Source organism: Ursus arctos, unplaced genomic scaffold, assembly GCF_023065955.2.
Source record: "Ursus arctos isolate Adak ecotype North America unplaced genomic scaffold, UrsArc2.0 scaffold_7, whole genome shotgun sequence".
In the NCBI taxonomy this organism is placed as follows: Eukaryota; Metazoa; Chordata; class Mammalia; order Carnivora; family Ursidae; genus Ursus; species Ursus arctos.
The window spans coordinates 73,715,504-73,742,610 of NW_026623089.1; the positions used below are offsets into that span (position 1 = coordinate 73,715,504).

At 37.3% G+C, this 27,107-nt stretch overlaps 1 protein-coding gene across 1 annotated transcript in view; it reads left to right on the forward strand.

The window, feature by feature from the left end:
- PCDH15 (protocadherin related 15) overlaps positions 1-27,107 on the forward strand; it is a 1,631,248-nt gene that overhangs the window by 639,033 nt on the left and 965,108 nt on the right. The window contains exon 3 of the mRNA XM_057308638.1: positions 10,426-10,476. The gene's annotated coding sequence lies outside the window, so the exon portion shown is untranslated. The remainder of the gene's footprint in view (positions 1-10,425; positions 10,477-27,107) is intronic.

Consider the following 27,107-nt stretch of genomic DNA (forward strand, 5'->3'; position numbering starts at 1 on the left):
TTCTTCAGTCAGTATCATTTTAGGATTTTTGTTACTTACAACAAAAATTAGTCTTAACTGATACAAGGTCAGCTGAAATTTAGCTTTGTAAGAGAACATGCCTCTTCCTCTCAAAGCAACTACGGGGGAAAATGAGGTCCTTCTGCAAAACCTCGGCTTATCTGGGAGCGCTGTACCTCAGGCCTGAATGATCTGCCTCAGAGCAGAGCTGCCAGAAGCTGGGAGAGTGAAAAATAAAGACTTGGTACCTGGGTGCTGAGGAAGTGCTTTACTTTGTCCTTCCCGGATTGATACTTATTTTATTCATACATTTATTCGTTCGTTCGGTCATTCATTTGTTCATTTTCATTCATGCCTCTTCACAGACACCTGTCCTGCCACCTGACTAGTCTGATCCACTTGTGGTAATGACAGGTTATCCTCTCTTGCCAAGAGATCTTGGAGGGATAGTGAGGTACAATTTTATTATGGTTAGGATGGCTAGGCGCTCTGATAAGGGTAAGTATATGGTGCATAGGAAGCAGTTAGAATACATCTGAACCCTGAGAGTCAGGTTGGAGTCTCAAAGGTAACATCTAGTTTAGTCTAATCAAAGTTTACTAGTTTCAATGGTGACACTAAGAAAAATTTCATTTTTTCTAATGAAGCAGGCCATTAAGCAGAGAACCTAGGCACCCCAATATAAGAAAACAAAGGATATTTTTAATGCCATCCTCTCCTGACCTTCAGAACTACAGTAAGAAGGGAATCAAGGCCTTTGCTCAGGAAGATGCAGATCTCCCCACGTGGTGCAGGGGACACTGTACTGATGAGGAAAGCAGGTATTCGGGATGTCTGTATAGCCTCTGGATCCCTGAGCAGAACTGGATCTGCCTCTTCTAGACAGAGAAGGGTACTTCTGTCAGACAGTCCTACCAACCCAACAGCAGACCCCTCCAGAAAGAGGGCCCCAGGTCCTGCACTTCATGGGACTCGCTCAGGGTTGACCTGATGTTTACAGAGAATGCCCAGCTCCCACAGGTGTGATATAGGAATATAATTCCTCAGTGATTCTTGAAAATTATGTTATTATGAATTCCTCAATTTTTATAGTGCAAAAACCAATCATGTCTAAATAGGCACCATTTGATTTATTACTGGGCTCACAGTCATAAACTTAAGGGACAGTTTGGGGACCAAAGAGAGTAAATTTCCTATTTTCTTGGAAGCACCACCTTCACAAAAGCAAGTCTTCCCAGGGCACCTTAACACTAACCATAGCAACACCCCAAACAGTGGCGAGGGTTTGTCTGAGGTGTGAGGAGGGCAGAGACCGACACAGAGGATAGGATCCGCACAGGCAAAGACTTGGAATGAAGACAGAGGTCAGCATCGGAAGACTTCATCACATGACAATGCATCATGGAGTGACTGTCACAAGTGAAAATGCTGAAAAGTGTGTGGAAGTAACCTTAGCAAGTGTGGAGCAAGGGCCGCCTTCCCACTCACTGTCTTCTGCCTCTACTTTGGAGAATAGAAGCAACGGAGGGAGGAGGACGTGTCCCTCTATACTTGGTGGAAATCAGAGATTTCCAATTTCCAGAGGCACTCTTTTGGAAACATACCTGGGATATATTTGGAATTTATTTAACATGCTATATAATAGTTATTCTACCCAACTTTGTCTTTCTGGTTTGGTAATTATGTCCTATTTTCAAGAGGGAAAAATATGCATGTGAAGGGTAATTGAGTAGCTAGTGATAGATCAGTGTACACCCACGGAAAGGAGTCATCGCTTTTCTCCAGGGCTTTCGCCATGAAGAGGGAATGCAGGTGGACGCTATGCCTGCAGAACCCGAGCGTGAAAGCCCACGTGGTCCCACATGCATCTGATGGGTTTGTGGCCGGCGTATTGCAATTATACTCACATTTATTGGATACTTGCTATTTTCCTGGTAATATGCCAGGTTCCGAGGAGACAACAACTATTAGGGCATGCCCTCTCCACCCTAAGACCTAAAAATCCTATGAGGGAACCGACATTCTTATCATTCACTGCATGCCCAGCTGCCGTATGGGCTGGAGTCTACGCTGCCTCAGAAATGGAGGGATTAATGGTGGAATTTTGAACATTTCTTGGCCAAAAATGGGGGGGATGTCATTTGTATTGTTCCTATGTATGTGACAGAAGGGGAATGTTCTGTCTCCAAAGAAGATATCTGAGGACATAATATTCTATGCAAAGCTGCTGATTACTGCATGCTGTCTGGTGTACTCGGCCAGAGCACACCTTATAAGCCAATGCCCTGAGCTTTCGTATTTCCAAAAGTGCTGTGTGCTCTCGAACTCTGCTCCCGCTCCTCCAGGTTATTTCCCAGCAAACTGGCAAGGGGGTGATGGAGGAAGATGGACTTTGAGAATCAGTTATAAGGGCCTAGCACCCGGCAGAGCATCTTACATACATCATCTCCGACAACTCCGACATAAAGCCAGTAGTCGTAATTCTGAAGTTAAACAAGGAACAACATGAAATAAAACTTGACATCTTTGATTTCTGTTTTCTGTATATATGTGTGCATTTATGTAGTTGTGCATTTATTTGTTTATTTTATAATTGGAGTTTGGTAACATTACTAGTGGTTTTGGAATGGAGGTATATTTTCATTTTGCAGTTGAAATTAAAAGTGGAGAAGAAACGGAAATGACCTCATCAATTTCTGCCTCCTCTAGACAAGGTTGTGTTTTATTTTTATTTTTATATTTTTATTTTTTATTTTTTTTAGATTTATTTATGTATTTATTAGAGAGAGACAGCCAGCAAGAGAGGGAACACAAGCAGGGAAGTGGGAGAGGAAGAAGCAGGCTCCCAGTGGAGGAACCTGATGTGGGGCTCGATCCCGGAATGCCAGGATCACGCCCTGAGCCAAAGGCAGACGCTCAAGGACTGCGCCACCCAGGCGCCCCAAGGCTGTGTTTTAAAGACCATATCCAGAGAGAACAGACACCTGGGTTCTGCACTGCTGATAATGCTGATGCCCACTTTCCCGTGGATTATCTCCTGACACTGTTTAAGTACAAAGTGGGCATCAGATTCTCCCTGTGAGTTGGGAAATTCCCGAGCCACCAGGTTTTGATCTCTGTCCACTCTCACATGGGGAGTATCAGGTTTAGTTGTTTGATAGTTTGGTGCAGGCAGATTGCTGAGTCTGAACTTCTGGTGAGGGGAGGGGTTTGCCTCCTACTCCTTTGTCCTCATTAGTGACTTCCCTCTGCTTAAGCCTCTGGGCTGTGCATTGTCACCCCCCGGGGAGGCTGAGCGGGATTGACCAAATTAGCTTCATCTGAGTATATTTAGAAAGTAAATCTTTTAATCGCATTAAAATAGTTTATTATATTCAAAATGAAATGGCCAGAGGGGACAAAGTCTGTATTCACGATATGCATGCAACATATTTTTGACAGAACACCTTCTCAGGAGCCAGAGATTTTCATCCCTGTTCCTTCTCACAGGAGAGAATTGTGCCTCGTCTTGTCTTGGAAAAGACAAGGACATCCAGCTTTCTAAGGATGAGGGCAATACTCTCCTTCATGACCTAGTTTCCTTGAAAAGCCCTGCCTTCTCAGGCTCCCTGTTGCTGTCCTAGGACCTGGCATTTCTTATGTGTGCACATAATCCGACGTTGTCTGAGCCTTTGCTAAGCTTCAGAAATGATCAACTAATTAACTAATTAACTTGTTGCACCAGATATGAACAATGATGTGGAGGCATTTATAGATGCATGATTTTACTTCTTTGACAGCATTTTGGACACTGCATTCGCTGTGTTCATCTTGTCATTTCTCAGTGAAATCCCTCGGGAATGCTGGGATCTTACGCCTTTCGGTGAAAGGAATATAACATTGTTTGTGTTTAAGAAGATAAAACAATGGCTAAAAAGAATTGAAGGGATTAAAGCCTGTGTTCAACTTCTGATGGTAACTTTTTGTTCAATCCTTGCTTAAGGCAAAGGAAAAAGAAATGCTTTGGGTATTGCTCTTTTCTGCAGTATGTGCACACCTGTGTAGTGGGGCATTGGACCACTGAGAAAGGAGCCCGACTTCCAGGCCTCTTCCACTTATTCACGGGCTTTGGGATCTCAAACCACTTCTCTGAGCATTGCTTTCCTCATCGGTGCTGACTGCTCCATAGGCAGAAGCTAATTTTGAAGAATAATTGTGTTTTCCCCCATATTTTATCCTAATCCACCCTCTTGCATTGTCTCCACACTACCTTTTGTCCTTCTCATAAACCATAGTACCCAAAATGGCGCTTGGGAACTGATCACGTCTAAGAATGTGGGGGGTGGCTGCAGTGGTGTGATGAGATTAGAAGATTGCTAGGAAGTCATTCAGTTTCTGTTTGCTTGTTTGCTTGATCGGTGGTTTACTTCTAGTTGTCCTTATTTTAAGTCATCTGAGGGCTTGGTCTACTTTGATGGGAAAGCAAGACAAAGAACCAACCTCTTTAGGTTCTTATCCACTCTGCTGTTATGTAGCTATATCATTGTAAATGTAACGTAATGGAAGCTATAATTGGAATAATGAAACTATTTGCCATGCCGTTATGTAGATTTTGTTTCAATGTGAGTTTTTTTTTTCTTTTAATCACCATATCATTAAATTTAAACCAGGTTAATTTGGGAGGGAAAATATTTAGAATAGACATTAAAATAAATTACTGCTACAATCAAAGATCGAATTGTGTTTAATTATCCCCTTCTCTGGTTATATTTAGATGGTATCTAACATTCTACTGGATGTGTCATCTACACTACAACCTTGCATCACTGAGCAGAAATCAGATATTTCAGAGTTTCTTTCCACCTTAAGATTTAAAATTAAAATATTTAATTCTAAGAAATAGCATTAACTATGTTTCCATTGCAAGTCATCTAATAATTTTACAAAGTTCAAGTTAAAATGAAGGAAAAAAAAAACCCAAAGGGCAAGGATTTCTAGTTTGGCTTTGCTTTTATCTTTAATTTCAGAGCATGAAATTACTTCCTTGACATAAATCAAATTCAATAAAAGTGATAAACTGAGGGCATCAATTTCTTGTTGAAAGAAATAGAACAACATCGGAATTAAAAGTGGGCAAACATATGTTCAAAAAAGGTGGTTATTATTGGTGCCGTAATAGTGATGCCATTTGATTGGGCAGAGGGCCCTGAGAACAACTGTCACTTATACACCTTGGCTGGGCAGCCTATTGCTTTATGGGCATTGTGGGAGGGACCGAGCTCTTCATTACTGTTCTGACAAACAAACCAGATCATTTAAGTAACCCCAGAACACTGCCATCAAAGGAAGATGTGCAGAACATCGTGTCCATGCCAATACAACTTTGCACAGAATCTGTTTCTTTCATTTTCATTTTTATGTTTCAGATTTCATTTTTGGTTTTGCAGTAACTGTACCATATTCAGCCTGTACAGAGAAACACTCTAGAGATGAAACCAAATGACCATTATGTTCTTACAGCTATTTTATTTGGGAGTCCGAACGGTTGTGGATTTTATAGATTTTCCTTAACCAGGGAATAAAAACCTTCCATAGAGATAATTCATAATTCGGTGCAACTATTCAGTTAAACACTTGGAAGATTATAAAATTTGACATCTTACTTTCAGGAGGGTCCCATCTTCAGTTGTTTGATGAAGTAGCCACTTCCCACCCTAGATACACCGTAGGGTTCATTCCACGGTCATGGTCATGATCCTCCTGCTTTCACACACCCAGTCCTCTTCCATTGTACCACCCACCGACATCTTTAGGAAGGACACTTCTTCTTTTCTCCCTGCATTTGGGTAAGGGAAGGGCAATGGGAATACTTATAAATATTTGGCCAAAAAGAGAACAAAGTATAATTTGAAAGACAAGAGATACACGCTATTATTTGTTGAGTGAGCGAGGTTCTGTATATGTGTCTTAAAGATAACCCTTCTCATACACAGCAAGAGGAACCTACCACCCAGGGAGGTAAGGCAACTCAGCCAAGTGTTCGAAGCCTGGGTGACGAACAGACTGTACCAGAGTGTGTGTCTGTGGCTGTCTTTGAAGCCCAAGCTCCTGGGGCACCTGGGGGGCTCAGTCAGTGAAGCATCTGCCTTCAGTTTGTGTCATGGTCCTGGGGTCTTGGAATCGAGTCCCACGTTGGGCTCCCTGGCTCAATGGGGAGTCTGCTTCTCCCTCTCCCTCTGCCTGCCCCTTCCCCTGTTTGTGATCTCTTTCTCTCTCTCTCTTTCAATTAAAAAAAAAATCTTAAAAAAAAAAAAAAAAGCCCAAGCTCCTTCCCTCCCTCTCCACTTATGGAAATAATTAGCTAGTGATCAAGTGCTACAATTAACTTATAATATTCTGTATCCAGAGCAGATTACAACCACTTTTAGGAAATAGCTAACTATGCTTCCCCAGGGAAGCCATTTGGGATTTTACTATGAAATTTTGTGTCTCCTGGTTTGAGGTGTCCTTATATCAGCTCATTCAGATAAGATGATGAGCCCTCATCTAGCTTGTTTTTCTCACCCTGCATGATGACACATGAAAACAAGTTTGAAGCTTATTGATTAAGCCCAACAACTCAATATCAAGATATAAAATATAATCCATTTCTGGGTTATAAATGAGAGGGGCCTTTTTTTGTCTGTTTCAGTTACATTAAACTGTTGTTGGTGAATTTGTGACTGGGGTTTATCAGCTTTTTCAGAATATGTAGTATCATCAAAAAGCTTTTGTCTGATATCTGGGTGAATTTTATTAACAAATACTTATCTTAAAGATCTTCAAACACATAATTATAAAACTGTAACTGAGATGAAATTCAACTTTATTCCTTCTTAGTAAAATTATTTCCTAAATATATTTTATATAATTTATTTTTAAGACTTTTGATAATACATACATTAGGTATGAAAGAAAGGGCTATAAATATTTCACTCTTTTTCAAGAAAATCAATTTATTAGAAGAACTATATTTGTGACAAATGTTATCAAGTAATTTTCAGTGGGATTTTTCAACAGAGGTAATGGTTATGATATCAATCATATGCGAACTTCATAAGATCTTCAGTGTAGGTGTGAGCTAAATTACAATAACTAGATATTGAAAAATATGACACTTGGATGGAAGAAATATCTAAGATTGTGTGCTCACAGAATATATAATATGTGTGTGTGAACTGCTAAAAAGTGAGGGAATAATGCTATATTATAATCCCCATTTTTGAATAAATGAGATTTTTGGCATGCATATTATCATTAAACAATAAAATTATCTCTTATCAACACTGAAGTCTAGATTTGAAAGCAGTTCTAGCGATATTTCATAGAGGCTTGATACTGATGGATGAGGCTCTGCAAGAAGAATTTTACCAAATAAACAGTTCAAGAAAGCTTCAACCCTGATGTACCGTTGCCTTGTTCCATTTTAACGTCTGCTTGATGGTTGTAATCACAAGACCTCGAGCACAGAGGATATCTTAGTGCATATCGAAATCTGCGCTGGGTCTTTTGCTGATTAATCCCGGAAGCAACCAGGTTGTTACGTGAAGACTGATACCATCCTCATTTTCTCCTGACAAGCTCAAGGGGAGGGCGTGTAAGGAGCCTAGTGTGGTTATTCGGAAGGCATTACATTTTGTGATAGAACTTTCCTGCACCAGGACTGAAGCATGAACTGAGCCACTTCAATTTAAGCTGTACCCCAAGTTCCTACACAGCGGTGACCCGATACCTAGAGTGACGTGCTGTTGCCTTTTTATCCATTTCTGTACACACCCTGCTTGTCGAAACATGGATATATTTTGGTGACATGTTTGTGTTAAAAAAATAAAATAAAACAGCAGCGTGTCAAAGGCAGCCCTGAAAAAGTCTTCAAAATGGGAAGTACACAGATACTTCTCTGTGCAAAAGTAATGAAACAAAATTAGTTTCTTCCTTTTGAGATTCACGCCAGTTTGATTATTTGTACTAATACAAATAACAAGCTTTATCATAGACTTTAGATACATTAAACAAAGATTATTTAAGAATTTGCTCAACTCTTCCCATGGTCCACGCTATTCAGTATCACAAGCTGCTGCCATCCCACTTGCAACCCTCCTTCCCTAACTGACCATTTGTCATTCTAACCACCTGCCAAAATATAATCTGCTTCTTTTATGCGTCTTGCCTATTGCTTATGCTCTGTGTACTGCTTTATTATAATTGCCAGAGTACAAGAGCTAAAGAACATTGTTTACCAATGTATTCCAGATGCTTAGGAAAATGCCAATTTCATAGCTACAGAATGACAAATGAATATGTATTAAATGAACATATAAAATGTTAATGCAGTTAATAGCAACAACCCAGCAATTCTTGAGGACCTCTGAGATTTGTCTGTTTCCAATGGGAATTCATACTTGGAAATATGTCACTTTTTGGATAAATAGTTATGCGAAGAATACAAATATATAGTCAATTATTTTCAATTATAAATGAAAAATGAAACAATTCCAGTTATGGATTTTTAAGCTTATAAATCTGTATTTTCCATTTTTGTGCAGGTAAAGAATAAAGATAACACTGTTCGATCACAGATAAACATTTATTTTTGTATCCTTACGATGAATACTAAGACTGGAAAATATTAAGCCAAAAATTAAAGATTTTTAAAACATCTTAAGGAGAACAATTTTAGCATCGGACCTTTGCATCATCTTTGCACATTGGGACATAACTTGGATTCAGTTTATATTCATTTGATTTCCACAAATAAATATTCTAAGTCCAACAAATGAATTATTTATAGGAACATCATACAGTTGAATTTATTTTCATGTTGTGTCTTTTAAAGGGACAGTAGCTGCTTTTTTGATGGGTTCTAGCCCCAGCTCTGGTACCAAGATGTTACATGACCTCAAACAGCACACTGCCTTTCAGGGCATCATTTTATACCCCCCAAAATGCGGGGTTCAATCTCCATACCCTCTGAGGTTCTTTCCACTTCTGCGATTGTGTACCTGTGTGTCTTAACACTTCTCTGATTGTATGTCTTTTTATTTTACGGTATGTGATTGTGTTTTTATATTAAAACACCTGGTATTAACAAATATGTCCAGATGCACTTTTAATTTACCATTTCCACATTTAGAAAAAGTGGACATCTTATATTGGTTAGTTTTAGAATTAGACATGATCTCTTATACAATATATTATCAATCTATTTAAGGTACTGCATATCATACGTTATACTATACTACACACGACAGATATCTTTTATAAAAGATATGTTTATCAATACGTACTTTATAAGTTAAAGATAGAAAATACTTCTGTCATGTTTTCTTTGGAACTATATTTTCAAAAGGAAATTACTGTCATTTATCAGGAGCCTGCCTTGTTCTACTGAATTGGACATCATACTTACACAATCTAATTTACAGAGAAAAGTTAGAGTTGCTAAAAGAAACAGAACAAAACAAACAAACAAAACAAATGATAAATTTAAGATCATATTTTGTTAATATTAGTTTAGATGATAGCTTAGTTATCTTGCCCCAAATATGAACTTAGATACCTTGTCCCAAAGCCCATACAATAAACTTTACGTTTTTCAATATGTGAAATACAATGCTAAACAAATTATTGGCATTTCAATTATTTTGCCCCAAACTGTATTTCAGTCTTTTCCAAAAAGCCAAATCATTGCAATGTGAAATATACGACTCTTGCATTTGCGAATAAATGAACACATTGAATGTGTATAGGAAGAAGGATTTTTAATGTCAATTATTTTATTCCTCAGGTGTAACCACTGTATATATGTTAGTATACATATTTACATATATTTGTTGTCCAGACTGGTTAAAACTTGTTTATTAAAACTAACCACAACATTTCTTATGCTTTATTTCCATATTTCTTGTGAAATTGTAAGAATTAGCTTTCAAATGACCCACTAGTATCTGGACCTAAAAACCATTGACAGTATTGTTAATACACATTTAATAAGAAGTAACATTTTTTTTAAAGATTTTATTTATTTATTCGACAGAGATAGAGACAGCCAGCGAGAGAGGGAACACAAGCAGGGGGAGTGGGAGAGGAAGAAGCAGGCTCCTAGCAGAGGAGCCTGATGTGGGGCTCGATCCCAGAATGCCGGGATCACGCCCTGAGCTGAAGGCAGACGCCTAACCGCTGTGCCACCCAGGCGCCCCAGAAGTAACAATTTTTAATGATACAGTCACACCTTATGTTGGTTTCTGTATGTGAGAATATTTAGGGTGAATTATAAAAATTGTATCAGTACTGGAAGTTATGAGGAAGTATTTGATGGGTAACAAAAAGTTTTGCCTTAATTGCATAACAATCGCTCAGATTCACATTTGAAAGTGCACTGGACTCATCACTTTTTTTTATTAACAGGAATTTGCACTGTCATGTTTCTGAATACTGTGCACACGACCTACAAATAAGGTAAAGTACGGCATATTTTGTTTTATATTGAAGTTGATACATAAAGCCTCTTGTCAAGAGTTGAGTAACTGAGAGTTGTGTGTTATTAAAAAGATCATAAGTAAATTGTGGGTTTGGGGGTCCAAGTTATAATCATCATCGATATGTTAGCAATTTGTGACTGTTCTTTTGTTTTATTGAAAACACACTTGCATGGAGATATCTACCATTTGCTGCTTGCTCTCCAGCATTAACTGTTCGCAGCAAATAAAAATGCTTGATTGACTTAGTTTCTCTGTCACCCAGCAAAGACTTTCTTGCTAAGCATCATGAGGCAGCTGTGATGCAGCCATTGATCGAGCTCATGTAGAAACATCTGTCCAGTCCAATGGCCGCAAGGATGAAAGCATGGGGAGTGTCAATTTCCCAGTGCTAGGAGAAATAGAAAATCGACAATTGTGAATGTGGAACAATGTTAAGAAAGTAAAAAGAGTCCACTTAAAAAGAAAATACATGGTTCTCTATTCTTTCTCAATATCATATTGGTTCATCTGTGTCATTAAAAAGTGAGCATTGTTATTGAACTGACATAGTATCTGAGACTATAAATTAATGGTAGACATTTTGTTTATCCCTTTATATATATTGGGGCAGATTTGTATGTAACAGCAAAAACATTTTGATATGCAAATCCATTCACTTGGGCTCTTTTTCCCTCTGAAGAGACCCTTGTCAGTATACTTCTGCCTGGACACCTGTTAACAGGAAGGAAGGAGTAGGGCAGGGCAGGGCAGAGATGTCCTTACCTGAAAAGCAAATGCCCCTGGTTAAGGCCCTGGCTTCTCAGAGAGCTAGATGGTAGGAAACATACTTGTTTGAAAGGTCCTGTTGGAGTGACTTGGGGTTCAAGTTACAAGGACCTACGCTACTGTATTGCTCAGAAAGCAAATTATGTCTTAGACTCAGAAATAAATCAAAGGACAAGCATCACAGTTCAATATGTTAGTCATGTTTTCACTCTTAGCTTCTCAACAGAACTTTCAAAAAAGTCTGGGTGGGAAAATTTGGAATCTCTCCAAGCCTTGTATTTCTCAGCTGTTTGTCTTCTGATTTTGGAAGAAGGTGGGGGATTAGATGTGAACACACATACTTCTAATTGAATATGGTAAGATAAAATTGAAAATTGGATGAAAAATAACTGGTTTGCGTTTATATTCAATTGTTTTGTTCCTTGAAAAATATCCTTTGATGCCATTGGATATTTTTTCAATTAATTTATCACCCTTGATCATATAAATTTAGAAGAACAAGAGAATGATACATGTGATTTAAAAAAAATCCCTGGACATATTCAGTTTGTCTTTTCTAGCAACATCTACCTCAGAATAAGTACTCATTATTCCTGGAATCCTTGACATGCTTAATAATGAAAGTAGAAAACATCTTGCAATAAAACAATCCCAAATTAACCCATCTAAGTTTTTGGCTTCTTCAGGAATCCTATTAGTTGCATAATACAGTTAAATTTTAAAATAATTTTACTAGTCTGACCAATGAAATGCAGTACGTAATGCAGAGTGGCCAAACTTGCTGTAAGGTATAACTCAGAGAACAGTACTTATAAAAGGAGAGTAGTGATGAAAGATTTTACTCAATATTGAACCTGTCCCTGGTCTTCGGAGTATTTGAGTTTACAACGAAGCCTCATCCAGACACTCAGCTCAAGAATTGCTGTGACTTCAACAGTCTTCTCTCTGTGTGTTTGGACCAATCTTCTCACTGCCTGAGTGGCAGTGGGTGTGATTAATTTCTAGAAGTATAATCACCTAGACAAGCAAATCTAGGATTTCTTTTGGATGCGCTCTTTTATTATTGACTTTTAGGAGAAGAGGAATTAAGAATATCCACAATGCAAATGATCGTATGTGCCGTTCCTCTACGCTTATCAGGATAAAAGTGAATATACATTGTGCTTATTTTTAGTGCTCATTCTAAGAAGCTGTCTTTGTAGGTCTATTTTTATGTATATCTCATATTTAAAGGATAAAGCAATGCACATCATGTTTTCTTATCTGAATTTTTATTCTCGATTCTGCTGTCAGAGTGATGAATATGTATAGATAGGCACCTAGCAAGAGAACTTCTGAAAGTGATGGAGATAAGGAAATGCTTAGTATTCTCAGTAACAGATAAATGAAAAGGAAATCTGTTGGTTACATTGGTATTCAGTTCTTTTAATCAGTGCTTTGTAAGGCAGGCTTACAGAGATTTTTAGAATATTTGACATTCACTACTTCTTATGTGCAAGCCCAGAGGACATTAACCTAGGAAAAGGTGACTGCTGTGGCTAATTCCATGTGTTCCATTTTCGGAATGCTTCATTATAAGCGCCTTCCTTTAGGGTGCCTGTGTGGCTCAGTCGGTTAAGTATCTAGCTCTTGTTCTCAGCTCGGGTCATGATTTCAGGGTTATGAAATCGAGCCCTGAGTCAGGCTCTAAGCCCAGTGTGGAGTCTGCCTGTCCCTCTCCTTCTCCCTCTGCCGCTCTCCCTCTGCTCCCCACTCCCCTCGAGTCCAGACTGTCTCTCTCTTTCTCTCTCTCTCAAATAAATAAATAAATAAATAAATAAATAAATAAATAAAATCTTTAGAAAAATCCTCCCTTCATTTATGTGTCATATCTTTTATTTCCTTACGGATCTTGGTTTCTAGTTGACCATTAGGATACTGGATTTTTAACACAGATAACCACCATCTTCATCCCACGTCAGTTCCCAGTTGCAACACAGACTATCACATACCAGATATTTGAACTCCAAAATGTTTTGATGAAGTTTAACCTCAAGCTCAGTCTGAAAAACCGCTTGATTCTGTGTCTCCTTTCTTTAAATTTTAGTTATTTATGTATTTGTCAGAGAGAGAGAGTACAAGCAGGGGGAGTGGCAGGCAGAGGCAGAGGGAGAAGCAGGCTCCCTGCTGAACAAGGAACCCGATGCAGGACTGAATCCCAGGACCCTGGGATCATGACCTGAGTCCAAGGCAGATGCCTAATCAACTAAGCCACTCAGGCATCTCATATGTGTCCTTTCTTCTGGGTTATACCCTCCACCCCAAGTGTGGCTAGTGCACATTACCTTTGCTGTGGCTTATATTGTTTGTAAAGTGACTTCTGGATTCCTCTATACCCTCCCTTCCCATCCCTTGGGGCCTCCTTCAAGCCTGACTTATAAATTCTCCCCTATACATTGCAACCTTGCTAACCTAAAGATATTTTACCCTTATTACACAATAATGGAACTGCATACATACCCACCCATTATAAATCCCTTGTCTTCTAATAGCACTGAATAATACATTGCTTTATTAATGCACAATTTTGTCCATTGATTTTGTCTTGTACTAACATCGTTTCCCCAGCTAGATGGCAGATTTCTAGTGGGATCAGCCATGTTTCTATGAGAAGATGTGAAGTAAAAATCCTTCTGAAGCCAAATACTCCAAGTGGCCATGTCCTAAGTATATGCTTTGCAGAAGTAGTTGGTAAGACATTGATGATTTATTAAAGGAGGGGTCTTCTTATGAGAAGCAGACAAAAAAGTTCTTACAAATTTGGTTTTGCAGTGATCAGGCATTAGAACCTATGCTGAGAGGATGTGGGCTTAACAGATCACAACAAAGTAACTTACCTAGAATTCACAAGCTGATCTTCTTCTCTACAAAGTTACAACCTGAGCATCTGTCCAGAACTTGATTTGATTTGACTTCTTGTTTGGAGTTCTGTCCATGTCCAGAAGCGCCATAACATTTCACCAGTGAAAAATATGGATTCATATATTTCATATAATCGTGGAGGTTTTTACTCTTTATTGTGTAAAAGGAAGAATAGAGAATGTTTGCCTACCCAACACCTTTTTAGTATTTATTAATTGGGGTTATAAACGTCATTCTTTTTCTTCTTTTCTTTCTTTTTTTTTTTTTACTAATATTTATAAACTTTTTCATAGACACAAACACACACAGGAAGGTAAGCCTGCTCACAGAGAAGTTACTTAACAGCTGTGAACCTTCAGTGAGACTGTGGGGGCAGAAATTGGGTCTAGGAGTACTTACCTCACACAACTGATATACACACAGATTGACTCTTATTACTGTAACTAAAGAGCTTAATGAAATGTCTGGCACTTAGTAAATGCTTCATGGACAGTATATTCAATGAACAGCCATCACAGAAACATTGTTAAAATTCTCATGTTCAGGGCATGATGACACTTCTTTTTCTAATTATTTTTTTAACTCTTATTAATTACCTTTCTTGCTCTTCATTTTTAGAAATGATATCTTATTCTTTTATTTCTTTTGCATATCTCAAAATGTCTTTTTCTTACGAGTCTAATGACATATTTGCTGGATAATGTTTTTAAGCTGAAACTTCCTTTGGCATGACATTCCTTGTCTTCAGATGGTCCGTGGTCTTGCTTAGGTACCAGTGGTGACCGACACGTTTCCTGTGTTGCAGTGTCAGTCTGAGTTCCATTGTCTGTGCAGGACGAGGCTGTCTCTGAAGCCCTCTGCGAGGCCACTGTCCCTGCAGCAAAGATTCACTCCTTAGCTAGATTCTCAGCTAAGATGATGTTTATGACACTAAAAAGGGAGCTAAAATTCAGAGTCCCCTCTCCCTGACAACAGGTTCTTTGTTGTTGTTGTTTTGTTTTGTTTTTTTGATGGGGCTTCCACAGTCCTCAAGGATGTGTGAGGACAGGAGACCCTACTCTGCACTTGGTGTTGTCTTCCCTTATGTAACAGACTTTATTTCTGTGAGTTTGTCTGCATTTGTCACTCTTCTGTCATCATGATTGTTCTTCTCACAAATATCGTAGATTAGAAATGGGGAGGCTAACCTTTTATGTCCATCTTTTCTCTGTATCCACTGGATGTGGGAGCAGTAATAATCAGAAGGGGGGGCACTAGCTCTGAATCCTTTTGTTCCCTTGCTTTTATGCTAAGCTGAGTGTGTAGATCATTCTCGCCCAGCACGGTGACCCAACTCCCAAGGCTTCCGACTCCTTCTATCAGACCGATTTGTAAGTTAGAAGCTGAAATTCTTGTTTCTACTCTCAGCATGCCCATCTAAAATATATTCCAAACTTTCCAAAGCATATTGATGTGCTGGGTAGACTAAAAACGGTGCTCTAGTACCCAGAAGACACGAGAGAAGCTCATAAGTAATATTCAGTTGTCTCATGAATTTTGTAGGGGGGTGAATAATTTATTTTTCAATCACCTCTTCTATTTCCTATAGTGAATCAGTGTCAAAAGGAATACTCATTTCCAACATGAGATGTTGTCTTCTTTCCTGACAGCAGTTTTCCTAATACACTCCCTTTCCTTTCTTGACTTGTTCATCTTTCGGACCGTGAGGAAATGTTTTCGTATGATTTATATATAATTAAGGAAGGTGAAGGTGTGTTTTATCAAAGACTGGGTTTCTTGCAGCTGTAATCTTTCAGAGACAGAGAATTTTAGTTACAGATGAGTTGCAAGAAAATCTATTTGGAATAGTTGCAAGCACAAAAGGCAAACCTGCATTCAGTGTAGACGATCACCTGTGCCAGGCCAACCCCTGCATACAATGGTGGGAGATTGTGATCGGTTTTCATAGACAAAGACAAATAGGGTCTCAGGTAAGGTGCTACCTCCCACCCATTTCATGATTCTTGAGCTGTTCTGTTGTTCTGCCCTTGACTTCATAAGGATTATGATGGTCTGCCATGTAACCTGGGAGAAACGTTCTCTCAATTAGTTCAGCATGTAGGGCCCCGAAACCTTCCTCCGGTGCTTTCTCCTCCCTTACACCAGCACAAATTCCACCTGGTATCTGTTTTAGGTGGATTATGCCATCCCTGCATTTAAGCATCAGTGCACAGTTTTATTCTTTATTAAATTTTGCATTTTATTTACATGTTTTTGGTTTTGCTTTGTTTTGTTTTACTTGCCAAACTAGATGCTAAGCTCAGTAAGATAGCATACAGTTCTTGAATATTTTTGGAATTTTATGGCCTTTATCCTACTTTTTTTTTTAAGATTTTATTTATTTATTTGAGTGACAGAGAGTGAGAGAGAAAGAACAAGAGCACAAGCAGGGGGAAGAGCAGGCAGAGGGAGAAGCAGGCTCCACACTGAGCAGGGAGCCCCACATGGAACTCAATCCCAGGACCCTGGTATCATGCTCTGAGCCAAAGGCACACGCTTAACTGACTGAGCCACCCAGGCACCCCTATCCTACTTCTTAAACAAATATATCTAGTGATCTATCAGCTTTCTGCTTTTTGAGATCTGTTTATGAAAAACTGTTATATCATTTTCCAGGATTACTTCATGACTGGCAACATTACTTTTACTTTGAAATCCTCTGCTAAGGATTCCTAATTACATTAATTGTTTATACTTAAGTTAATCAAAGTGATCTTTACACTCCAAAGATCAGAGACTGCCTTGAACTGTGTTTTTCACCATCTGAGCACATGGCACGTTTCTCTGAGTCTTTATATACCCTCAGTCCAAACAGTGTTACCACAGACAATATTTCTAAAATTAGTTTTTCTACTTTAATCAATTGTTCATTAAACGAAGGGTTAAAAATGATGTGACATCAGCTCAATAGTTCATCTTTTCTCAAATTACATTTTAAGATACTACTGCATAATATAGAGTTTGCTTGTGAAATGGTTTACCCTCCCTTATATGAAAGGGTTTTTTTGAAACTTTAGTGGTTTTTCCTAGGATTTTATTTATTCTCACAACATATAAAACCAATTTTTCATATCATATTCTATTTAAAAAATTATAAGAACTAGTTATTCAAATATATTTAACATATTAAAACTTCACGCAGTCTCTCATCTGCCTCTCAAGTTTATCAGGATCATTTTTCATGACCTACATCATTACAGATAATGTACCAGGGTTTTTAGAGTCCTTGAGGGTTCCGTGTGTTCATTCTAGTAGGCCGGTGTGACTCTTCCACACGAGGGTTTGACCAAGAGCAGACTGTCCTCTCATCTGTAGGAACAGAGACTTAGAGCTTCTCTGTGACACTCAATTAGCTGCTCGAGATACTTTGCAACTCACATCTCTCTGACCTTTATCTTCTCACGTGAGTTATTTCTTCGTGTGTGCATGTTTGGGGCAGAGTTGAATTCAGGGTCATGGACAAGCTACTGATAATGAGCAAGCACTTAGTGTGTGCCGAGTGCTTACACATCAGTGACATCATTTAGTCTCCCTAAAAATCCACACAGGAGGTGTTACTTCCCCTTCTGTGCATGTGAGGGAAGTGGACAGAATTATACAGGATTAGTGGAACTGATATTACACAAGTGTCTATCTCACATCAAGGACCATTTCTCCCTAATTTTATTTTGCTGCTGATTAACTGTGTTAGCAGTAAAAATATGGGAGTTCTTCGGTTTTGAGAGTCATCAGTTTTTCAATGATCCAAGTCACCGATGCGTATTACACAATAAGTTGGCTTCTCTTTGTGATGTTGTTATATTAATATATACAGCTTATTGGAAACATTATTCATAACACATTGTGTCAAGTACACCGCATGGAACATTTAACAAGATAGACCATATTCTAATTATATTCTCACAATACAATTAAAAGGATTTAAGTCAAGCCAGCATCTGGAAAGAAATCGTTTGCAAATCATGCATCTGATAAAGGACATGTACTCAGAATATATAAAGAACTCTGAAAATTCAATACTAGGAAAACCCAATAAAATGAAAGAAAAATATCTGAACAGTCACTCTAACCAAAAAGATACACAGATGAAAAATAAGAATGTAAAAAGCTATTCAACATCATTAGGGAGATGCAATTTAAAACCACAGTGAGTTCCTTAAAATTCTAAAATTAATAAAATTCCACAACAGTTTCTGGAAATCAGCTTGGCATTTTTTTTTTAATGTTAAACATACACTCACCGTATGACCATGCCACTTCATTCTTAAATATATACCTAAAAGAAATAAAAGCATATGTTCATGCAAAGATTTGTATATGAATGTTCACAGCAGTTTTATTTGTGATAGCATCAACTGAGGAACCCATATGCCCATTAGCAGACGAGCATAAAAACATTGTGGTATAGCCATGCAATGAAATGTTCAAAAATAAAAGGGAATGATGTGCACAACAACATGGAGACATCTCAAAATAATCAGGCAGAGTGGATGAAGCCAGACAAAAGTCATAGTTCATGTTCTATGTTCCCATGGATGCCTAATTCTCGAAGTCATAAACTAGTCTATAATGACAGAGGGCATCAGTGGTTGGGAGTGGAGAGCACGGAGAGGAGCAGGGGGACTTCTGGGGATGATGGAAATTCACAATCTTGGTGGTGATGATAGTTTCATGGCATTTATATATGTTTTACTTGTCAAATTACTATACATATGTGAGATGCGTTGTATGTCAAACTCAACAAAGCTGCCTAGAAAGTATTTATTGTGAATGGTGTTGAAAGTATCAGTGACATGAAAGAAAATTCCAAATGGAATCTTTCAATACCAAATCTTTGGTCATCATGGTGGGAGAGAGGAGTATGAATTCTAGCTGGGAATTTAAAAAGAAAAAAACATACAAGAAGAAAAAGTAAAAATGATTTCTTTTCCATTGTTGGCTGGAAATAAGTTATCATTTCTCCTGGAGTATGTACAGTTTTATTTTCTTTTCCTACAGTTCATTGAAGAAAAATCTGAGCCTGAAACTAAAACAAGGAAAGGCCAACTCTATCTATATGTATGAAATTCATCACTTTTAAATAGCATTGCATGAAAATCATTGTAAATATTCAAATGAAATTAATTTCTATCTCTTAATTTCCCCCAAATGAATGTCTTCTTATTGTGTTTCATATTTAGACATGATTTTATCATTTATTTCCATTTAATCTAAAATTGTATCAAATTACTTTTTTCATTTATATTTTTGTTATATTCTTTTGAAACAGTGTTGACATGGAACTATCAGACTTGGTTGTAAATGGACTTGCATATGAATCAGTTAATGGGGAGCAGAAGAGGAAGGGAGTTAGAATTTCAATGGGTAAACTTAAACACTTTGTTTATATCAAGTTCCTATGTGTAAATCTCTCTGGACACAGTAAGAATCGGAGATATGCACATCTTTATAAAGTATCTCTTCATCACAGAAATGTTCATGTGGCTTCATTAATAATTACAAAGGCCTGTTGTTGTAATATGTTTCTAAAAGACCCCAAGGGGATGAGAGCAGATACAGAGACTACAATTTATCAATTCAGATGTTTTGGCAGAATTGAATTCAGTCCAGAAGTACAGATGAAGTGATATCCTAATTGGTTATCTGCCTATTCCTAGTTGTCTGATAACCTCTCAGTCAGATATAAAGATAACCAGTGCACTTGGCTAAGCCCTGCCCCATCCTACTTCCATGTGTAGCCCTCTTGGGAATTTCGTTAGCAATTTGAAGTTCCAGACTAATAAGTGTAGCACAAAGGATATCTGCAATTTTTAAGAGAGCAAACTTTAGAAGACTCTTATTCAAGAGATTTATAAATATGTGAATATTTTATAATTTAAAATACACAAATTAATATTATAGGTTTGTATACACACAGATTTTGTAATTTAAGGTATGTACACAGTTTTCTCTATTACTTTAGAAATGTGGAGAGAAATAACAAAACCTGTGTATTTACTTAAAAGATCTGTCTTCCCAGAGTAAGCAGAATATAGAGGGGAAAACAAAACAAAACAAAACTGGGAAATATAATAGCTAGATCATTCTTTTTAAATTTTTTTTAAAGATTTTATTTATTTATTTATTTGACAGAGATAGAGACAGCCAGCGAGAGAGGGAACACAAGCAGGGGGAGTGGGAGAGGAAGAAACAGGCTCATAGCAGAGGAGCCTGATGTGGGGCTCGATCCCGTAACGCCGGGATCACGCCCTGAGCCGAAGGCAGACGCTTTAACCGCTGTGCCACCCAGGAGCCCTCTTTTTAAATTTTTTTTTATTTAAATTTTTTTTTACAGCTAGATCATTCTTGTGGTAAATAGGTAGTGGAAGAAATAATTACAAAATATCAATAATTCTTAGATATTTTTCCTGGTGCAGAACTGTAAAAAAAGGAGATTGCTATTTCTCTTAAGTCAGATTTTAGGCAGTTAATGAGAAAAGCCAAGTCATTTAGTTCTGTAAGCTTAGAAATCAATTTAAAGATGTTTTCATGCATGAGGGAAAGCTATTCTAACTTTTAAAAAGTAAAATAAAGATGGAATATTTTCCCATTATTATACACAGATCATCATATTTACGTGGATCTTTAATTCACTGGCATTCATGTGAATTTCACTTAACTCACAGCTTAACGACCTGTTTCTGTATTTACAATGTGTAAAAACAATACTAGAGAATAGAACTCATTGAACTCTACTATGAAAACAATTTCTTATTAAATTCATCAGCTGGTTCTGAGAGAGACAGAGACACAGAGACACGGGTGGGGAGGGAAGACGGGAATGAGACAGTGTAGGCAGGTCTATGTGTTCTTCTTGAGGTATGTTTGGGTGAAGTTAGTCATCTCCTAAATACTCTGAGCTGTCGAAAATGTGTGAGTGTGACATTTCTTTTTATCATTTTTAATGTAGGCATAAGTGGATGATCCAGTCTCATCAACCAGAAAGGGAAAAATCCTTTCACATTTCCTTTAACACCCAAACTGTCATGTCCTTAAGGTCGTGTTCTTCCTTATTTAGGGATTTAATCTCCACTGGGGTTGCTCTCCCAGTGCTCCTATTGTCAAGGTTCAGAATATGTGGAATGGGGAGAAGCAAAACCACTACTGAAAAGTACCCTGTGTCTGTCTTACACTTAGCCAAATATGAATATATTTAGTATCTGGATGAGTATACAATTATTTTAAAATTATATTATTTCTATATTAATTATATGTTTTACTATGTTTTTTATACCTTTGCATTGTACCTGGGGGGGGGGGGGTCCTTTTCTATTACTTTTCCTATTCCTTTCTTCTTTTATGCCTTCCTGCTGGTTTCTGTTTTCATCCTTCCAATCTCCCTGTGGCCAAAGCTAGTAAAACCCCACATGTTCTAAATCATCACTTTCTTCCCAGTGGAGTACTTACAAAAGGAAAAAAAGTCTTTTTTTCACTGCTAATTTCAGTAGCTCTGTACAGCATGAGTTTGGTGTGGTAGTATGACCTTGGAATAAAATTCCAAAGTTTTCCAAATAGCCTCCATTTTTTCTATTGAGAGTTCAGTGATCTCAGTGCCAAATGACAGTCAAGAGTCCAAAGTCCTTTGTTTTCCACCCTCTTTATTGAAGCCCTCACAAGTATGTAATTTCTCTCTGGCACCAGCCTGGGAATAGGACCATTACTGGTCTAGGGCATTCTTCTGCATTTAGTCCAAGAGTCAACAGCCTTGGTCATACCCACTGAGCTATTTAATGTTTCAGCTCATTCATTCATTTGTTGTGCCGGTTGCTGTGAATGAAGCAAATGAGGATATCTATGCTCTTAAGTGGTTGACATTTGTGGAAGGAAGAGATTAAAATTTATCAATAAATGTCATAATGTTTCTAGGTACAGATATTTGTGTATATAATTATTAGCGCTATTAGGGCAAACAGAGTAAAGTAAATAGAGGACTAGGGTGCCATTTTGTATAAAATTGGAGAATATCAATACTTCTTTTAACATCAAATATATCATTGAATGAAGACTTCAATATGTATTTAACAACATTGAAATGGAAATGATAGAATAACTCTATTGATATGCAAATAACAGGATTCGGCTTTAGTTCTTAGAGCACCAGAATCATATTTATTTTAAATTCATATTACACTGAGAAAACTATTACTTTCAAGACATCTCAAATAATTTATCTAATCGCTTCAGTGCATCTCTTCGTAGTCCCACAGACTCATTAAGTTAGCTTCTGTCTGCAACTGTTTGACACAGGGGACTTTAGGCCCTGGCCCATCATTGATTCAGCTTTATGGAGAGAATCCATTCTCCTGAGATTCTGGTCTTGCAGGAAAATTACGCCTAAGGATGATTTGATCAAAGTCATAAATATGCACATACACAGATGCCCATTGTAGTATTCAGCTCATCTTGGCTCTGTATAGTTTTTGTTTTCACTCTACTTTTTGTTTTAAGCAAAGTTGTAATAATCAGTGGCACTTTATTGGTTTTGGCTTTCCTCCTCCAACTGCTATTAAAGGTAGACTATAAATTAGTCTGCTAATTTGATTTATCGTGTCCCTTCACATTTAATGTCAATAGACTTTTTCTTTCTTTTTCTCTTTTCTCTTTCTTTTTTTTGTCCTTCTGGATTTTCATTTGCCTTCTCACACCAGGCATTGGTGTGAGATCTACCACCTAAACTGGTTAACATTCCAACACTGGAAATTCCATAGCTAATAAGAATACTGCTCATTGAAAAAAAAAATGAGAGAGGTTTTTAGGACATCTTTTTCCACTCTTTCTTGTCACTTTTAGACTGAGGACCCCAACATTCCAGCTGCGATCATAGTAACAAAACTGATTTAAGTATGTAGTTATATGCTCTTGAGCCATACCCCAATAATAAATCCCATAATGCTACCTCATTTTTAACCCAAATAATGTGTAACTAGATTATCCGTTCTTTTTCTTTTTTTCCTACTTATGAATAAAGTAATTTATTTCCATGTAATAAATTAAGTTGAGACATAAAATAATTTTCCAACAATGAGGACCACTTCTTGCATATTTCTACTTATATAAAATCATTGTGCTTAAAACAAAGCCATACTGGCAATTTACTCATTTTGTGTTTCCTTTTAGAATCTACCACTCTGAAAAACTGGCAATCAATTTTATTGACTGATAGCTGAGTAAAGTCATGGCTAGGAAGAATAATTTGAAAGTTATATATTTTTGTTAGGTATAAGATTTTATTTTAAAATAATTTTCTCTCCACGTTGAGAATCTCTATGGAATAATGAGGTTCGATAACACATAAAAATGCTAGAATCCACTTTATACATGAGTCTTCCCCTTCTACCCGATGGTAATTTTTCATAGGTATGTATCTGCTAGGATATATAAATATCGAGGTGAACACGTCTTAGATAGCCATGTTTTCTTCAAGACACCTCCTGTCATCTAATTATAAAATTAGATTGGAGACATTATTCATCCCTTTTATACTGTCTGGGAAAACACCCTCCAAATTTAACTAAATTAAATTCCAGGGTACTTACACTAAAATATGAGAATATATACATTTACAGTACCCATCCTATAAAGTATCCAGTAGAAATTTATTCTAAAATTCATTTTCTTTAGAATAGCAATGAAATGTGTATGATAGAAATTCTGAAATTGCTTTTATTTGGAGGTAATATTTTGGAACACATTTACTTATTTTATTCCAAAGCTTTTCATCAAATGAAGCTTAAGTACTTTTAGAGGGCTGCAGTGTAGTTTTGGAATATAAGCCAGAATAAATTCAAGAGGGTAGCTCTTGGCTTCAGTCTTCCCTGAGTGAAAGGAAGGTAATTTGGGGTCCTGATAGAAAAAGAAAACAGACAAAAAAACAAGCAACACTTCCTCTGTGGCCTTAAACACCAACTTGAGAAGTCAAACTCCATCGCAGAGGAAATTCCCCTGATAACATCATTTAAAGCTGGTTTTCTATGGGTTCCCTTGCATTTCATTGAACTAGATTACAAATCAAATCAATTTGGCATGAACTACATGTACTCTGAGGATAACAGTACTCCGAAGCTCATGCTGTGGTTAAAGATGTAAATTGACTACTCATGGCTGTGGTGAGGATGAGTGCTACTAATTCACTTCTAGTCCCACGGTCCTCTGTGGCCCTAACTGTCAGGACAGCAACAGGAAGCATTTGGGTCATTAGCTATTCTAAACAGGATTTTTTTTTTTTTTGAGGACTTCCTTTACCTTAAAAAGAAAACTTAGTAAACACATTTTGCATCAACATTTTTCACAAAAGAAAATATTCTTAAAAATGAAAGTAATTATCATAGATAAAATATCATTAGAAAGAATAGGATTCCTATTAGAATGCATATATGGAAGTCTAATCATTTTTGAGAAGAGCAGCGCATGTCATTTTTTTTTTTTAAATTCACTGCCCCCTTGAGGCGTTAGGAGAGATTTAATTAAGTTCTGCAGTGTTTTTGTTTCTTTTTATATTTATTTCTTTTTATTTTTTAAAAAAATTTTGAAGATTTTATTTATTTACTTGAGAGAGAGTGACAGAGATAGTGAGAGAGAGCATGAGCAGGAAGGAGAGGGAGAAACAGGTTCCCCGCTGAGCAAGGAGCCTGACATGGGGCTGGATCCCAGGACCCTGAGATCATGACCTGAGCCGAAGGCAGATGCTTAACTGACCGAGCCACCCCGGTACTCCTGTTTGTTTTTAATAAGGAGATTTTTTTTGTTTTGTTTTTGTTTTCTTTTTTACCCTTTGCTGACTCTTTACAACATCAGTAAGAACGCAACTGTAGGGAAGTAGGTATTTTCTTTTTTTTTTTTTAAAGATTTTATTTATTTATTTGACAGAGACAGAGACAGCCAGTGAGAGAGGGAACACAAGCAGGGGGAGTGGGAGAGGAAGAAGCAGGCTCATAGCAGAGGAGCCTGATGTGGGGCTCGATCCCATAACGCTGGGATCACGCCCTGAGCCGAAGGCAGATGCTTAACCGCTGTGCCACCCAGGTGCCCCGGAAGTAGGTATTTTCTAAGTTTGAGACTATGGGGAAAATTCAACACTTAACACATGGTTCCTATGATATTACTTTCATAGGTAAAAATGCTAGTTATAGCAGACTATATGAAACAAATTTTAATTGTTTTAGTTATAAAGGTAAAAATAATGGTCTAGTATGTCTATTAACAACACTAGGAAAAGTGATATTGTTAGAAGTCCATTTCTTAAATCTGTTACTAATAAAGGTAGGAGACCCTTTCTTTTCTCTAATGATTTTTTTTTAAATTCTTTTTTGATACTAACATAAAACCCTGTCTTTTATATTTGGTATCTAAATAATGTTGATTCAGTCATTCAGCAAGGGAATACTGCTGGGGTCACTCACGGTTCTAGACTCTGACAGTCTAGTCATGAACGAAACAGAAAAGAAACCTGCCCCCGTTGGCACTTACTTTTAACCAATACTGACATTTTCCACTTTGCATTACTAATGCATTTATTTAATTAAAAACATACAACTGGGGATATTCTTGTCCACAGCTTCAAAACACCTTTTGAGATAACATTTAAAAATAAAATTATATATTATTTTTAAAACTTTGGCTTTTAAGGCAGACTTATGTGAAAAAGTACCACCAATTGATTGACTTAGATTGCACATTATTCTGATGATTTGAATTAATCTTTAAAAACAGAGGTGCAGCCTAATCTGTTTCTGCCATTGGTTATGAGGCTCCTACTTCCCTGGCTTTTGAGGTAGGAAATAAGATCTCTAAGTATAGGGGATTCACAGTGTTAATTATGCTGTTTCATATGGTGAATTAATGTTGAAGTCTTTGCATCAGGAATCCACACATGGGAAGTAAGAGAAAAGAAGTATTACAAAAAGAGAAAGAGGGAGAAAGAAAAAAAAATGTTCCTTTGCCAAACAGTGTTTGAGAGACTTTATCCTATTTCTGTACTCTACTATGTGTGAGGCTTCCAAATTATATTATTAAGAAAGAAAGTAAAAATACATCCCTTAAACTATTAACTCAGTACCTATGTCTGTGAACACAAATAGAAGTGAATTAAATACAGCTTCTGAAAAACTCGTATATGAACATATTCATATGCCTTCAGGCATAAAAGAGGCAAAACCATTTCCAAAAGTTCATTCTCCCAGAGGGAATACAGGTCTATTTGTCACTCCCCTTTAATTCCTACTGACCCCACTAAGTTATTCCTCAAAGGGCCTCTGCTACAAAGCTCCTGACCCACATGGCAACCAAACTATATTCTCCTTTTACCCTGAGAGAAAAACCCAAAAGTATCAAAGACATTTAAAATCATCACAAATTGCAGAGACCTTCCTTCGTTTTTTAACAAGTGCTGTTAAAAAGTCAGAAACGATACTGGAAGTCAATGCTGTATTTAATTCAGCCCTGCCTGTGTATCTCCATCTGAAATTTCAGTGGAATTTTATCACAGATATAAAATATTCTTGACGAGAACATGGAGGATTATTTTTTTAATTAAGTTTTTTTTTTACTTTTAATTACAGTAGAGTTAACTTACAGTGTTGTATTAGGTTCAGGTATACAATAAGTTGATTCAACAGTTCTATACATTTCTACGTTGCTCCGTGCTCATCATGATAGTGTGCTCTTAATCTATTTCCCCCATCCCCCCACCCACCTCCCCTCTGGTGAGCATCAGTGCGTTCTCTAAAATTAAGGGTCTATTTCTTGGTTTCTCTCTCTTTCTCTATTTTACATTTGCCCATTTGTTTTGTTTCTTAAATTCCACATGTGAGTGAAATCATATGGCATTTGTTTTTTCTAACTTATTTCACTTAACATTATACTCTC